We start from the raw sequence: 17,244 nt of genomic DNA, 5'->3' as shown, positions 1-17,244 counted from the left end.
TTTAAAGGCTCTAAAGGGCTCAGCATAGTCCAGGCGAATTGCGCTTTCGTTCTGTGTTTTGGGGTAAAACGAAGCTCGAAAACATTGAGAGACGGTATAGTGTTTTCGAACAATCCAACACCCCTTTGTTTCTGGAGGCGGGGTTTAAATGACGTATCCAAATAGCCTCTGCGCACGTGGCCACACAAACAACACACCCACCTATTACGTAATGGCCATGGACCAATGGTGGCTCGAGGGTGTTTATCGGCCAACACGAACTTTCCCCGGAGAGTTCTATTTGGTTTGCTGCGGCGAACTAGTGAAACGAATTGTCGTTTGGACCAGATTTTGTTTGAAATCATAGTGTTAGGCCAAGGGTGGGCCACACAATGACTTCATCTCCAGATTCAAAGTTCAGCATAAGGGAAACTTTACAGGTGTACACGAAATTGGGCTGATACTGTTTACTAAAGAATTAAACATTGTACAGTTATAATAAATATTTCAAAGCTTAGTATCAATGTAAAATCAGTTTACCTGTATGTGGATGTCAGCTCACTGCTCTCTATCTGCCTGCGTGGTCCTTCAGTCTCTGTGGTCTGCCGGATTTTCCCATTGTTTTTTGCCCAGACACTGAACCCTACACACAAATGATGATTCCCTTATTTCCATCATCACATTAAAAAAAAAAAAAAACACATCAACCGTGGCCTTTTCTTTAATGGTGTTTTTGTTATTCTGGCAGTTCTGTTTGTGTCTGTAGACAGCCTCAGACAGGCAAGCCCAGTCTGAACTAGCGCAGAGGTTGTTAAAACTGCTGTTATCCTCAACTTTTAATTGTGGGTCTTAATTTTATGGCCAGCGCTCGTGATGTGCAGTTATGTGGCTGTAGTTTCAGACAGTCCTACACACTATGAGTGCACTAATTGTTTAAAGGCAGAGTGTCCGATTTCTCTTAGCCGTTGTTGATGTTCAAATCACCAAAACAAACACACCCCTACTCCTATCTTTCATCAGCGCTCGGCTCGGCTAATGTCCGTCCTGTGCACCTTACTGCTGACTGGCTACAAGGTTGTTTTGATACTCGGCCCGACTCAGTTGTCTAAAGCGTAATTCGGAAATCGGTTACCCCTCCTTTAACTGAGACTGCTGTTAACTGGAAAAGTAAAGACTGTATCTGGTTGAGCGGGTGTTTAAATCAAAATGCAGGCATTGGAGCTGAACTGGATAGAGTTTTGTATCTTGACTGGTCAAGCATGTACTACTAATACTGAAGGTCATAGGTTGAAATCCCAGTGATCATTTTTTTAAATTATGCAGGTAGGTAGGTAGTATTTATCGACTCCCTTACGAGAAATTAATTTAGTGTAAAGGGACTGCTGCAACATCCAAGCATGACACGTACAACATTACAAAACAATGCAATCAATAAAATACATTTGAAAAAAATCGTCCATTTCCTGTAATACCAACTATTACAGATATGTAAGATCATACTGTAATTGCCTATTAATTAATGTGACAGACAATGGGACAAATGAGAGTTTATATCAATTGTGCCTGCATAATGGAACCCCATATCTCCGACCAGAGTTCATTAGCTCATACTCGGAATATAACACGTGAAGAGTCCAATAAAATCTTGTTTGCCTGCTGAATCATACAAAGATCAGAAATACATTGTAAGGCGAACCTCCATTATCTTTGCTGCCACTCTCACCAAGTTATTTATTTGAGCTCTCATTTTTACTGATAGACTCCCGAACCAAACAATATTTCGTATCTTAACACAGACTCTGGTTGCTTTATAAAAAATTTACATCACATTAATACTCACTCCAAACAATCATAATCTTCTTAAGAATTGTAGGCGCTGATGAACTCTCATACAGACATTTGACACGCGTGTGTTGCATTTAAGCTCATCTTTAAGCTCTCAAGTATTTATAAGAAGCAACCTGCTTAATATCCTGACCTGAATTACAACAGAACTCCTGTCCCCCCCTGATCTGGGGTCTATGATAATCTCCTCAATTTTCTTTACATTAATCTGCAGGCGTCCAAAAATTTAACAATGTATATATTTGATTGCTGACTAACGCAGTAATTTGTATAAGGAGTGAATAAAAATGGCGAAATTACACACCCTTGCGGTGCTCCTTTACTACTTACTGCAACATCAGACAACACTGAATTGAATTTCACCTGTTGTTTCCTATTTATTAAAAACGAATAATACCATTTAATTATAAAAGGATTAACCTTTAAAGCAACCGATTTATTGATGGGAAATATAGTTTAGATAGTTAGAATTTATAACATATAGTAATGTCTAAACATCTTTATAGAATTGCATGAGTACACTTTGTATTCATCTTAAAGACACTTTTTGAAGTGTTTTTGAAGGCTTTTGTAACTCACAGTAGTCATACAGACATGCCATGAATAGGCGTCATTAGCTGCCCAGACGATGTGCAGTCCAGTCTGACCTCGGTGAAAAACTACAACTTTTTGAGCGTCAGCCATGTTGAGCGTGATTCATATTTGGGTTTTAATTTGTCCTTGTTTACAAGGGGAATGCTGGGTGCTGTGGTTTTCTCATTAACAGGACATGAAAGGCACTGTAAAGAGAACAGCGGTGAAACCGGCCCACACTGACGTCTGTACACTGGTCTCCCATTCACTTGAGAGGTCATAACCATCTTAAGAGTAAAGCCACCAAATCAAGATACTATCCAGTCATTTAAAACATGGAAACTCACAGATCCGTTTATGCACAAATTATAGATGTTCTTAAGTGTCAATAGGAATAGTTCACCCCAAAATGAAAATTCTGTCATCATTTACTCACATTCGAGTTGTTCCAAATATGTATACATTTATTTGTTTGGTTGAACACAGCAAAATATATTTGGTCGAATGCTTGTAACCAAAACAGTTCTTTATATTATATTATTATAAAAAGTGCCCCAGAACGGTTTTCTGTCCTACATTCTTCAAAATATCTTCTTTTGTGTTCAACAGAACAAAAAAAACTTTTAAATAAAAATAATTTAAAAAGCAATTTTTCCTTCTATGTTATTCAATGCATAGGGTCCAAGAACTGTTTGGTTATAAGCATTCTTCCAGTGGTTTTGTGTCCATACAATGGAAGTCAATGGAGTCCAATGTTGTTTGGTTACCAACGTTCTTCAAAATATCTTCTTTTGTGTTCTGCAGGAGAAAAAAAGTAATATAGGTTTGAAATGATGTGAGTAATGACAATCCCCTTTAGACTAGATGGAAGTTTTGTGTCCTTTCAAAGAGGTTTGTGAAAACAATATTGTGGGTATTCTTTTGTATCAAATGCTTCAGAACCTTTGCTAAATTACAAAAAATGAAAATTGAGATATTTGTGGCTTTAAGTCTCATGTTTAAGTGTTGAGTTTGTATGTTGATGTCCTCCTAAACATTGTCAAAATCCACTTTTGATTTTGCAGATGGGTAGTTGACAAATAAATTGTACCTGTGTCGTGTGACATAGCAAAATTTAAAAAACAAACTGTTAATATTACATTGTTTTATATTATTATTATTTATATTCATCATAAAAAAATAGCAAAATAGAGATTTATCTTCGTTAGTTTTTTTCTAAATTTTTCAAATATATTGATGACTCATCCTGCACTTTACCTGTTTTTGTCAAATCAAATGCTCAACTCTCCTCCTAAACTTCGGCAACAAACTATAACATCACTGTTGTGATTGAGATATAAAAATGAATGGACAAGCCCGTTGAAACTCATACTCAAACTTCACATTACAACACAACGAATATCATCTTTGCAGCATGGAAACCTTCAGAAAAGCACACGTGCAGCCTAATAGACATTCCAAAGGAACCTTGTCAAAAATGTACAGATGAGAAACAATTGCAAACCAACTACTGCATTTAGGAATCACTGATAAATGGTGGAAAAATAGAAATGAAAAAGTGAGAGAAATGAACGAAGTGCACGAGACACACCGCACCGCTGGGAGTCTGCGGTTTTCTCTCATTACATTCCTGTTGCTAAGCCCTTTAAAAGTGCTTAAGATGATTAAGTGTGCGAGAGGTAGTAGATTAGCCAATTAGTCACATCCCACGACATATCTGCATATGTACTCATGTTGTGCAGTGGGAGGTCCCTCTCTGGATGCTTGTGTGTGTGTGTTATGGGGTCAGCTACAGTAATTGCCCTTTCCCCGGTGAGTGTATGTGTATGTAGACTCATTTAGATTCCTCTGTGGTGAGCCCTCAGTTAATTCCACTGTGTTCATTATCATACTCTAATAACTAGAACGGCGGCTTTTACAGAGAGAGATGCATGCGTTAGTGCCCTAGGGGCAGGAGGTGGGTGGAAGGGGTTTTGATTTGCTTTCAGTGTCTTGAAAAGACAAAACGTAACTTCTCAATAGAAATGTCGGCATATGCTGTTTATATGTATAGGCACTTTTAAAGGTCAAATGTGTAATTTTTTACATAATACAGCGTTATGTTTTTATTACCTTAGAATGAGCTATTTCTATTTACATACACCAGGGGTCAACCCCCTTACATGGAATTCGCCATGTTGTTTCTGCGGATGATCCGCTGGTCGGGTAATAAAAAAATACATTCTGATTAATTGCGAGTGGGTCGCGGGTGGATGAGATCATGTACAAATATTAACTAAATTTCTCTAAAAATACGAATGTGTTTTAAATGAAATTTTCAGCAGGCAGACGCTAATTCGCACTCATTTAAAGGTGTGATGAAACCCGGGTTTTGAGGCCGGCTTGACAAACGATCGGTTTGAATGGGCGTTCCGCCATGAAGACTTGGAAGTAAACGCCCACTGCTATGATTGGATAGCAGTAGCGTAGTAAACTTAGTTGGAGCCTTCTGTGAATTTGGTTAGAGACGTAATGTTAGGTTACACAGGGCATATCAAGCGATCTCTAACAAAGCAACAGTGACGCAATGTACAAAAATGTTGTGCTCACATAAGATTGCTGCGCCATTCCTATCGGATCCAATATTGGCACAGCACTGCTTTTTAATTTTAGTCTCTCCGCAAATCCATCGTCAACCTGTGCCTTGTTCACAAAGGAATCCGCGGTAATGTTTTACCCACGTGAGCTGGAACTTCTTTAAAAATAAACTTCAACGCATTACTAATGTCGGAATCCGAAGGAAGGTTATGCAGCGACTTTGTTCTTCCACAACCAGGCACTGACTCCACAATATTTTGCGATCTTTAACGGCATGTTTATTGCTTGCTCGCTCTATCTGGTTCCGCGCAACTTGTGTTACTTCAGTACTGTCATGCGCGAACCAGTGGGCGGGGCTAGAGAAGTAGTCATTGATATTTTTCTGTGGAGGCGGTGTTTAACCTATCAATGACGTCATAGATAGGTGCATTCCAGGACCTGGCGTTTGCTGAGCCTGGTGTCAATAACAGCTGTGATCTCAGTAACAAGGTCATTTTCAGTTCTGACACTTACAAGATGTTTGCTTGAATACGATTCCCTCTTATATAACAAAAGCTCGGGTTAAAATTGAGGTCTTAATTCATCGCCCCTTTAAAAGAAATACGTGTGTAGAGGGGGTCGATTTCTTAAAGCAGAAATGGAGGCGAAACAGATCCGAGAGATATTTAAAAAGGGATAATTAAAAACAAAACAAAAGGAAGGAAAGAAAGATAGAAAAGTACCGTGTGGGAGCGTTTTATCGAAGTGGTTAACGAGAATGAATCAAGTGCTGGGTATGTAATATGCAACGACTGTGAGGCACTGTATGTATATGAAAGCCACAAGACTGGTACCTCAAATATGGTACATCATGTGTGTGCTAAATCGAAAGATTAGATTTAAGCATTTGCAGACATAGACAGTACTAGAAAATGTACCGTTATCCAGTCATTCGTGTGTGTTTGTGTTTTGCGTGTTGCAGTGACAGAAACGGCGATATTCAAAGTCTGAAGGGAGTAAAGCCTGTGTTTATTTTATTAAGAAAATGTAGGCTAATCTGGCCAAAGACAAACTTTTTTTATAAATAAATGTTCATTTAAAAGCATACAATCAGCATCTTATTTTACTCTCAGAGATTGGCAGATTAGTTCTAACGTAACTGAATCTGATAACATCATGCTTAAAACAAAGAATAAGAGTAATTAAAGTGACGATCGGGTGCGGGTCGGGTGCAGCTATCTATATCAGAGAAAATTATACGTGCGGGCGGGTGGATAATTTATTTGAAGCAGCAGATGCGGGTGACATTTTAGCTCATCCGCGCATCTCTATTCTACAGTATCCTAAACGGACAAACTGCTCTACAGAACACGTTTCGTAAATACGTTATCTCTTTTGGCAAAGAAGCGAAAACGTGACGACATCTTAGTCCTGTGTCAGCCACCGTAGTGCTTTGAAAGCGAGGGGTGGAGTGAGCAGGTGGTTGCAATTTACAACCTCACTGCTAGATTTCGCCAAATTTCATACACTGGATCTTTAACTAGTGTCATGTGAAACACAAGAGGAGAGGTTGTGAATAATATCGATGCTGATCTTTTTTCCATACAGTGAAAGTGGCTGACATCTTTTATGTTTTATAGAAGTATTAAAATCATTTGGGTTTGGAACAACATGAGCATAAGTAAGATTTTGGGATCATATTACATTACATAGTATACATTATATACTATAAAGTTTAGTGATCACAATACAGATTTGCTTTAAAAAACTGCGTTATCACTACGCCCTTTCAGAGCATTTTTGTCCTGAGCCTTATTTTGTGAATTATGCGAATCTTATTATCTCTCTGTTTCTCTCTCTCCATATGAAGTCATATATGAGTAACGAGCGATTGCTACTGATATTCATCAACCTCACGTGTTCAGAAGGTCTTCATTATATTAATTACTCTTATTGGAAGAATGATCATCGGCCCAATCAGAATCCATCACATGCTGAATCCAGTGATGATCAGAATCCATCGCTGGCCCGTTTCCATGACGATTAGCCTAGTAAATGATGACAGTAGGATAGGTGCTGATGGCACACTGTATCCCGCAGGGTGGATCCTGTATATCTATTTATAATAGCACAAGCTAGGCTAGACAGTGCTACAAGACTCTAATACAACCCTTCTTATGGTGCAAAATCGTTTGTTTTAATTTTAATGCATTTTCAAGCACAACATTGTGGATATTTCCTTTTTCCTTCATTGAGAAAGGATAGTGAAAGAGAGACTGGAAATCACAAGGGAGAAGATCAGAGGACAGCACCAGGAAAAGACCTCAAGTGAGGAATTGAACTCAGGTCACCGTGATGCTATCACACCATGTGTTAAAGCCTCGACCCAAGGGGGTATTTCTCAGAAACAATACCTCATTTTTGAGCTGTCTGGTTTTTTTTCAAATGCTTTGTGGGCAGCCCTATGGAAACATATTTGACACTAAAACGCTTTCACAAATAATCTCAGGGGCTATCTATTTCCACACCAATCAGCCTATGATATTGCATTTTTCATTCCAGCGCATTTTACATTGCCGTGTCAGTTAGGGTACCCAAGTGACTTCGGCATTTTTCGACTGACAATATTTTCTTCGTTTTTTATGCTTTTTATGTTTCTAAATTTAATTTGACAGTCTCTAAGCACTACTTCAGGGCTTGTTTGGCAGCGCTAATTGGGTTGGACGAACCAAGGCAATCGAGTTCTATAAATTAGGCAATATAACAAAATAATCAATACACTTAAATGTGTCACCTCAACAGCGGAATTCACATTATGGAGATAAAGCTCTTATAACCATCATGTCGTAATGAAAGAACAACCGTTTCCAATACCACTGCTGCACTTGATGTTTGCTTCATGGTCAATTGACTTGACAGTTCATCCATGCCTCTGTTAATTGAACAAGGTAAGAGGTAAAGAGATGGAGAGAATGAGAGAATGAGAGACGGTTAGGGTGGGAAAGAGGGTAGAAAAATGTGTGCAAGAGAGAGAAAGTGATTTAGCGCTAAAGCGCCATTGATTAGCTGTTCAGCGTTGCAGTGTTTCCCGGCTAACTCAGCCTCATCACAACAACACAAACACATAAACACCCATAATTGGCTCATTTAGAGATGGGAGGAGCCTCTGAATAATGGATCCAGCAAGCCACTGCTCTCTAGCAAGGGACAGCCAATGAAAAGCTGTTAACGCTGGATTTGTGTGAGTTTTCATGTGCAGTTGTGAGCTTGTGTGTCGAATAATTAATTTCTCGAGAATTGAGGAAAGATAAAGAGGCCAAAATTGGCGACAGCAACGACGCACGCTAGAGGAGAGCGTATCTGCCCGTTTTCTTTTTATTCTCCCACAGCTCCAATCATTCATCACCCCATCATGGCCTCTCGATGGAGTGGAACTGGCTGGGGGCTTCTGGGATACAGTGCTGGACAGGGAATGATGGAAGCGTAGTCACGATGTCATCACTAATCCGGGCCTCTCATCCACTGAGCTAAATCTTCATCTATCAGCCAGACCCAGCGCCATTACACACACACACACACCCGCATACAACTCAGTGGAGCATTGGGTTGGGCAGATGGAGAAAATATAGATAGAATTGGTTTGATTGGAATAGAAAAGGCCAGTGAGTTCCAGTGTGGCTGTCAGAGGGTAAGGAGGATAGATGGACATTAGGGTGTCCTCTCGCACCTTTTCTAAACATACCCACAAACAGCTTACTAAAACACATGCAAACTTTCTCCTTGGGCGGACCTATTCTGACGTCAAAATAGGAGAGAATAATTCTCCTTGTCATATTTTCACAGCTGCATCAAACCTGTACACTGGGTCTAGAATGTTCTACAGATTTATGCAAAATTTTAGTACAAATGATATTGTAATCTCAGCCTTGTTTAACACATTTTATCATGACCTCATAACGCCAGACGGCCTAAATTACCACACAAAAAATGATCACAGATTTTAGACAGAGCTGCTACCATCTGTGTAATAGTATGCAGAAAGGTTTCTGAAGGCTTTGTGCAGTGCTGCTTTATTAAATATTCATAAATTTGGGTTACATAAACATTTATTTACACATAATTAGGCCTAAGTAAAACCATCCTAGCATGCAGCATACATAGGAACTAACTCATTTTAAATAAAGCATGCTTTCTGGACAATACATAAGATAATATTCAGTGTGCAGAGGTGTAGGCAAATAGTGACTGCTTTAAAGACACTAAATTATAATTTAGCAATTAAAAAATTATAATCAATTATAATATAATTTAAGGTATTATGTAGTATATTTTTTATAATTTAATTGTGACTTGAACATTATTTTTAATTTATATTATTTTATAATAAATTATAATATGTTTTAATCACTGTGTACTGCAATGTTGTGAAAAATAAATAAAATAAATAGTAAGCAGGTGTATCCAAACGTTCTACTGGTGGTGTATATAATTCTGTCAGATGAATAAATCATTGTTTACAATGTACATAATAAATCAGCAACGATCACTGTGCATACCAGAAGGCTACTATATCAAAATACATTTGTAATTGTATCTGTTATTTTAATAAAACGTGACACAATATAACATTGGGAATCCAAAAAAATTGATTATTATGTAAAAAATGCTGTGTTAAAACACGTGTGACTGCAGTGCATGATTGGCAGCCAGAGCAACACCGCTGTCTCGTGATCTCGTGATAGTTTGATGGCATATACGTGATCTTGACGTTGTTAAGAATGCTGGTTGAAAGAAGGCTTGTTCGACTTGATGCGGCGCCGGAAGATCCGACAGGCGGATGACATCAAAGTACCGCGAGAGCGATTCGAAACCAAACATTTTATGGTTTTTCGAATGGCTCTCGCGGTACTTTGATATCATCTGCCTGTCGGATCTTGCGGCGTAAGATCAAACAAGCCTAGTTTCTTCACATCTTTTTTACAGTCACTACGAAAAATGGTCTAAATATCTAACGTAAAATGTGTTCCCTGTGGAAGGCGCGAGCTCACAACGCTTGCGATTGCTAGCCTCTCCGAAACATAACTTTTAATTTTGGGGGTATGAAGTAAATTTCACTTGTAACATTAGCTAGCATTATATCATGTTACACGGTCACTTACAGAGTACTGTTGTCCTTAGATTGTCAAGGTTGCTTAATTACACAATCCCTACCAAGCCATTTTTTTTCGTTTGTGTTGGTATAGTTAACGTTAACGTTTTGCGTCTGCGTTTCCGTCTGCACAAGAATGAATCTATCGTCGTCTACAAAGAGCCCCTTACAAGTTTATGTTCTGCATGACAGTTTTATGTACTGTATGATGTACGTCAACAATTTTTGGAAGTGCATATTTGCAGTATTACAGCAATATCACTGGTTTCTTATGTGTTTGTTGTATGTTTCTATGTCTTTGGCATAGTGTTGCCCATAGTCCAATATTTCTTTTTTCAATAGCATGTGCCTCCACTGGAAAGTGTGTATTAGACACATTCAACACATTGTGATGTGTGTAGTGTCATTTGAGCAGGAAATAAGCACCACAGACTGGCAGTGTTGTTGATTTGGCTGTTTCCTGGGGCCCGTTTCAGAAATGAGGTTTAGTTAAAACTCTGAGTAAATTAACCCTGAAATGAGGGAAACTCTGGGTTTTCTGTTTCAGAATGTGAGGTATGTCAAACCCGAGAAAGCAGGGTAACTCAAGCCCCTTTCTAAAGGAGAGGTAACTTATACTCCGAGTCAGTAACCATAGTAACTTACTCTGTGAACCTAACCTGGTCGGGAGCAGGCTTTCTTTGGTAAACCCAGAGTTTATTTCGATCTCCTCCCCCTTTTAAAGCGCAAGTGGTGTAACTCATTCATTCATTAATACAGTCATTCATGGCACACATTTTGATCATACAGAGACCATCTCAGTGACTTATATGTCATATGTGCTTTTATAGAGGATTCATGAAGAGGCTGCATTAATTCATTGGAATGTACTTTGATTTCAGGAGAGCAATTTAGGACCGAGTGGAATTTTGTCATTTCCCTGTGCATTTTTATTAAAACTGTACCGCTTTTCTTTACAGTGAATTAGATATATCAAAATATATCTCATCCATTCTTACATCAATAACATCAGCCACCGTATGTATTACATCAGAGCACGATTTTCTATGGACGATGAGAAATGACTTAATAAAGTGTATAAATAAAGTGCATGAATAAAGAAATGAATAAATACAGACATACATTCAGAAAAGAAGCGATAAAATAAACAAGTAATTTTGACGTGAAGCCATTATAACGGAAATCTGCTCAGAGCAACTCTCAAGTGCTTTCTGCCGCCATGTTGCTTTTTTTGGTACCGTTGCCATGGTGAATCGTAATATCGGAGCTCCATTGTTGATGGCTTTTTATAGTTGTGGTGCACGCGCTTAACCCAGGGTAAGCCTACCCAGAGTAAATTGAACTAACTCAAATCAGCTGTTCTGAAACCAAAAACTCTTAAAGTTTCTAATTTCTAAGTAAACCAACTCTGAGTTCAAGGTTTAACCTAGAGTTGGTTGGACCTCCTTATTGAAACAGGCCCCTGGACTGATGGATAGGCATACAGAAACGCTGCATTGACCACTAACTTGTACATTTACATTTATTCATTTGACAGACGCTTTTATCCAAAGCGACTTACAATTAGGAGAGCATATAAACATTTTGTCAATACGCCAAACAGTACCATTAGTTACAAGGCAAGGGAGAGATTTTTTTTTTAGAAACAAGACAAAGACTTTTATTGTAAGTCAATGCTGCCACCATATTGGAAAGGGCAAGACTGCCCTGTGCTGTTGTAGGGTAAATGTAAACATTACTGTGTTTGTTTATCCAAAAGACTGCAGCTCTCCCTCATTTGCATGTGTTTAAAGGGTAGTCTTGCCTTGTCCAAAATGGCGGCGAAATTGACAGCTCGTAGGAATGCTTTGCTGCGGTGTGGTGTTGTGCTTTTGGATTTGGCATAAATAGTGCAAGTCTTGTACTAGGTGTCATTGTGTCTAGCAAAAACAATGATTATGTTTTTGTTTGTTTTTAGTGTTGTGTTTGTTTTTGTTTTTAGTTTAAAAAGATGGAAAAACGAATGTCCTATAGGTACAAATAGACTTTTAACCACAGCAAACGTATATTGTTAGATGTATAACTGGCAGTAATAAATACACACTTTCTTTTTTAGCAGAGCACATTGAGGCTCGATCTATCCTGTAAAGCTCATTGATTCTGTCAAGATTCAGTGGAGAGGAGTCTTTCAACCACCTCTCTCTCTCTCTCTCTCTCTCTCTCTCTCTCTCTCTTGCGCACACACACGCGCACACACACACACACACACACACACGCGCGCAGCACACACACACACACACATACTCTTCTTTTTAACCTCCTCATGCATCCATTCCTTCTCCATCTTTCCCGTTCACTATTCCCCTTTGCACTCACTCTCTTAAAATCAATATTGATTATTATCAAGAGCCACGTCTAGTCTGTAGCACAGAGAGACAGGACACAGCATTGCTGTATTTTATTTCATGTAATCATCATCATTTCTGCTGTGCAGGAGTTACTACTTATGAGTAAGTGTAAATTGCAAGAGGGGGAAATGAATGATGTGAGGGAAATGAGTATGTGGATGGGAGGAAGGCACAAAACCTATAGGCAGCCCGTATTGATTGTTTTTATGAAGTGAGGAGTCTGTGTGTTAAAGTCACATGGCAACTTTATAGGCTAAGTTTCCATTATAGTGCTAATGCATTTGAATGATCCTTTTCATTCAACTGTGTTGAGCGTAATTGTTGTACATTTTAACATTGATTATATTTAGTGGATTCGTATGAGTGTACTTGTACATATGTGTGTATGTGTGTGTCCTTTTGTGGTTGGTGCTCCATCACACAGTTTCTGATTGGTCCATGATTACTATTGACACTCTGATGATAGACATGAATAAAAGTGACTGTGATGAGATAAGACTTTTACTAGGCTATCTCTCACCCACCTCAATAGGCCATAGTGTGTGTGTGTCTGTGTGTGAGTGAGTGACTACAGGACAGGCAGTCAGGGAATGAGAGCCGAGTGAAATGGCTCGGGAAAGAGATATGGTAGCTCATATTCAGTAGGTTTTCTGTAGCTGTCGCTGAAAGAGCTGGCGCAATTTGGCACTTTCAAAGTCTGCACAATCCATCAAAAAAGGGGGTGGGACTTATTACCCATATACCTTATTGTTAATATACTAATTGGGGCCACTTATGAATTTTGCGATTGTAAGGGAACTATAAATCCACTTGCGGTATGTGGTTTGTGTTCTTGTCTGTTAAACTGACCCTAGATTTGTTATTTGAAAAGGGGATGATTTGGAGTTTGTTGAAAGAACATTTTCCAGTAGGAAAAATAAATAGAGAGACAGACAGAAGAGGGAGTAAAACAGAGAAAGAAACTTAAGAGGTCAACTGATTGTAGAGAGACCTATAAAAGTTCCATTAACCTGTTCAGAGTTAAGAGCCCATTCAACTCCACTACAGACAACTATCACAAACAGAACATCACCATAAAAACGAAACGCACATACACACATTACACTCAGACCTCTGCTATCTCCAACACACTTTATCTGGCCCAGCCACAAGCCCTGCATTTCCTCGGAATGAGTCACAACACAGAGACGCCAGCGTGTACGTATTGAAGTGTAGGTGTTTGTATGTGCGGGATTTAATGTGCTTGACTCCCACACTCAAAATGATTGGCTTAAACACAAACAATGAGTTATCTTTAAAGTTTTGCGTTAAGAATTGAAACCCAGGTCCACCCCCCATGCGTCCTGTCCTCTCTCTTTAATCCCCTTCCTTCCTGTTGTGTAAATCTTCCACCTTTTCATAAATCTATTCCTAATCCATGCAAGTTCAACTATCCTAACATACACTTGAAGCCAGATGCATGATCCTGTTATTTTGTGCTTTTATTTTACCCACGAGCATGTGTTTTATAAGCACAGCTCAGTTGGTGATGGAAGATTCTTTTAGTGTCAGTAAAATAATAATATTATATATTCACTTCGATCCCAGGGGATTGCATGTACTCAGATGTATACAAATGTATAGTATAATGCAATGTAAGTCGCTTTGGATAAAAGCGACTGCCAAATGCATAAATGTAATGTAAATGTAAGTGCTATTCTTTTGTTGGAAGGTGTAGTCCGGGACACGTGAGCAATAAAAGAACGTTGCTATGAAACAAAAATAAAGTCCGCTGTAGCTTTGTTAGTTTGTTAAATTGTGTAAATTGCAGAGGTATTGACTATTATATAGATATTATATCACTATTTCCGTGAAGGAAAAAATCTGCCAATAACTTCAGTAGTTGTTGCTATGGTGCTTTTAAGTGATATTGTAGATACTTTTGTTGCTTCTAATCTTTCTACAATATTTTTCTATGACCTTCTGTGTGATTTTTTGTGAATACTTCATGATACTTGCTTGTTGCCATCTATATGTGATGATAGGAGCAAAAAAGTGTTCCATGAAGCTTCATAGACTCAAATGAAAGCTTAAGCATAGTCAATGCACAATAGCGTATGTCTTGAATCTCTAACAGGAGCGTGTAGAGGGGGAAAACCAGGACACCCCTGTCATGCGCCAATGATTCTCCTGTCAGAGCGTGCCTTGTCCTGTTGCCGTCTGGGGGTTGGGGGTTGGAGCATATCGGACACAAGTAAAAGGGCCAGAGAGCTGTAATGAAAACACATCACTTGTTCCCAGGGCTGCACCATCACAGGCCTACAGTACTCACATGCAAACTTATCTACTTGCATAGAATTCTATATGAACATCATTTGTGTATTAGTATTTTGCCTTTATTGGTAACTTAGACATGATGACATGATGTGTTTTAAGGTAACATTATTTTGCTTGAACAATTACAGTGTATTCATTGATGTTTGTCAGCATGCATGTTCATATTTTACAATGGTTTGGATTTCTGATATAGGGCTAGGACAGGATGGGAAAACTCGGGGTCTGGCGTAGTTGTCATGCAGCTTGGCGGCATGGTTGCCGAGTAATAAAGCGTCGTGCTGTAAAATAAAACGAGGTGTGGAGAGAGCTGGAGAGCACTGCAAAGCCATTGGCTCCCTGAGCCATCATAAAACAATAACTCACTCCTATAAAACAGTGCTTATTAAATTATTTTAGACAATATCGCATGATTTGGGCACACTTCAACTGAGCCTCGCTGTTACTGCAGCAGGAGAAAATAAAGGGGTCTGGTCAAACGAATGGCAAGTTTAACAATATTGGCACTTAGCTATATACTTTCTTGTGATATGAGTAGACAAAACAAACAGTTACTTAATAAGGTTTAAGCTTTTAATACCAGCAAGAACGTGTTTATATGTTATAATAGAAACTAAATGTTGAGAGGTTGAATTTCACACACTAGTTTGCATATAGATGCAGTAACGCATTGAGAAGCAATGTGATATTACTTGTGTTAAACGATACATTTGGGGGTCACACCCTGTTACCGATCTGTGTTAACTGACTAGTGCCAGGACAAGGTAGGGGAGGTGTCACCATTGAAATATTAGACAACCTTGATTGATTTTTCATCGTTTATAGCTCCAAATGATTTTAGTGGTTGTTGAAAGATGGATGTTGTCTAAAAGAGAATGTTTTTGCAATTTCTTTCATCATACTTCGAAATGACTTAAACCATGCGTCCCGGCAAATTAAACTTATCCAAATCATCCAAATAACAATTTTACAGTATGCTCACCACATTCTCTGTGTACATTGTATTTGAGTTAAAAGCAGATTCTCTCTATATATTGCCTAGCCGTTAACAGAACTCAATTTGCTTCAATTTGGTGCTTACAATAGAGTATAAAGCCATGACAAACTACAGACATCTAAGACTATTAGTGTGGCTCTGTAGGCATGAGAAATATAATGTTATAATCAATACAGAAAGGTTATATGTCCTTACTAAAGTGAGAGAACATGACATCTCTTGCAAAGGCTTATCATTAATTAGTCTATAGAGTAAGTTTTACAAGGTAACCTCTCAGTATTTTCAAGACCAAGATAATAGAAACATTAATTCAGCTTGAGCTCCATCGATTAGCATTAATGATCTTGCATTTTGGGATTTAATGAAAATCAAATATTTTAGATAACAACATCAGAATACAAATGTGTATATAACTTCAGAATCGTCTTGGTAGCTCAATTTATGTCTCTATTTAATTTTCACAAAATAAGAGTTTTTTTGTGATTCTTTTTTTTTTACATATTATATGTTATATGTAAAACAGTTTACAACAAGCCCAAGATCCACCCATAACTGTAAGATTAACAGACAAACAAGGAAAAGTAAAGTGTAATTAGTCAGAAAATTGTAAGACAGGTAGATATATAAGTAAACCAAGCTGGAGTATCTGGTACATCATGGTTTCAGCATGTCCGTGAGAGTTTCAGTGAGGTCAGAGTTTTTGACTTCTGTGTGTTTTTGTAATTTTTGAATTAATTTGAATATTTTAGAAGCAGCAGCAACTCATTCTAATTCACCAGGAAGATGTGGAACTATGTCTTTAAGCAATTTTAATCAGTATTTAATGATTCATATGTTGACTCCGCAGACCAGCCGACAGGAGCGATTCTGACTGCATTCTGAACATTGACCAGGTTATCCACATTTCTAAATGAAAAATGAATGAAATGTAAATGAAAAGTGTGGGGCCATCGACCGGCTGCTCCTCTGATATGTGAATCCATCAGTATAGGCAATGAAGAAGCTGTGTAGCAACTATTGCAATTAAAGCTCTTGAAAATGGCCACAATAGATCTAGAACGAACGGCAACTGAGAGAATGAAAGAGCGTAGGAGAATAACTAGGTGATTACAAATATAATTTTTTATATCTCTGTGGTAAAATTTATATTTTCAGTTAAAGACTGAACAATAATGAGCTAATACACACATATTTTGATATCTTGCATAAATATGTTTTTGTTTCAGTCTGAGCTAAAGACTGCTGACAGTGAAAGCCTTAACTGATTGAAAATAAAGCAAGACAAGTTAAATAGCAAAGTTTTATGAGAGTGCTTATGTACAGGACTGAGTTGCCCAATTTTGTCACCAGATGCTCGGAAGATAATGCAATGACAATCCCTTGTAGAGTCATTTTTTAAGTTGAAATATAAAACCTGATCTTTCATTAAGACATGCTAGAGAAAT

Source organism: Triplophysa rosa, linkage group LG16 (assembly GCF_024868665.1).
Source record: "Triplophysa rosa linkage group LG16, Trosa_1v2, whole genome shotgun sequence".
Lineage (NCBI taxonomy): Eukaryota > Metazoa > Chordata > Actinopteri > Cypriniformes > Nemacheilidae > Triplophysa > Triplophysa rosa.
Note: the sequence above shows the minus strand (reverse complement) of the source record.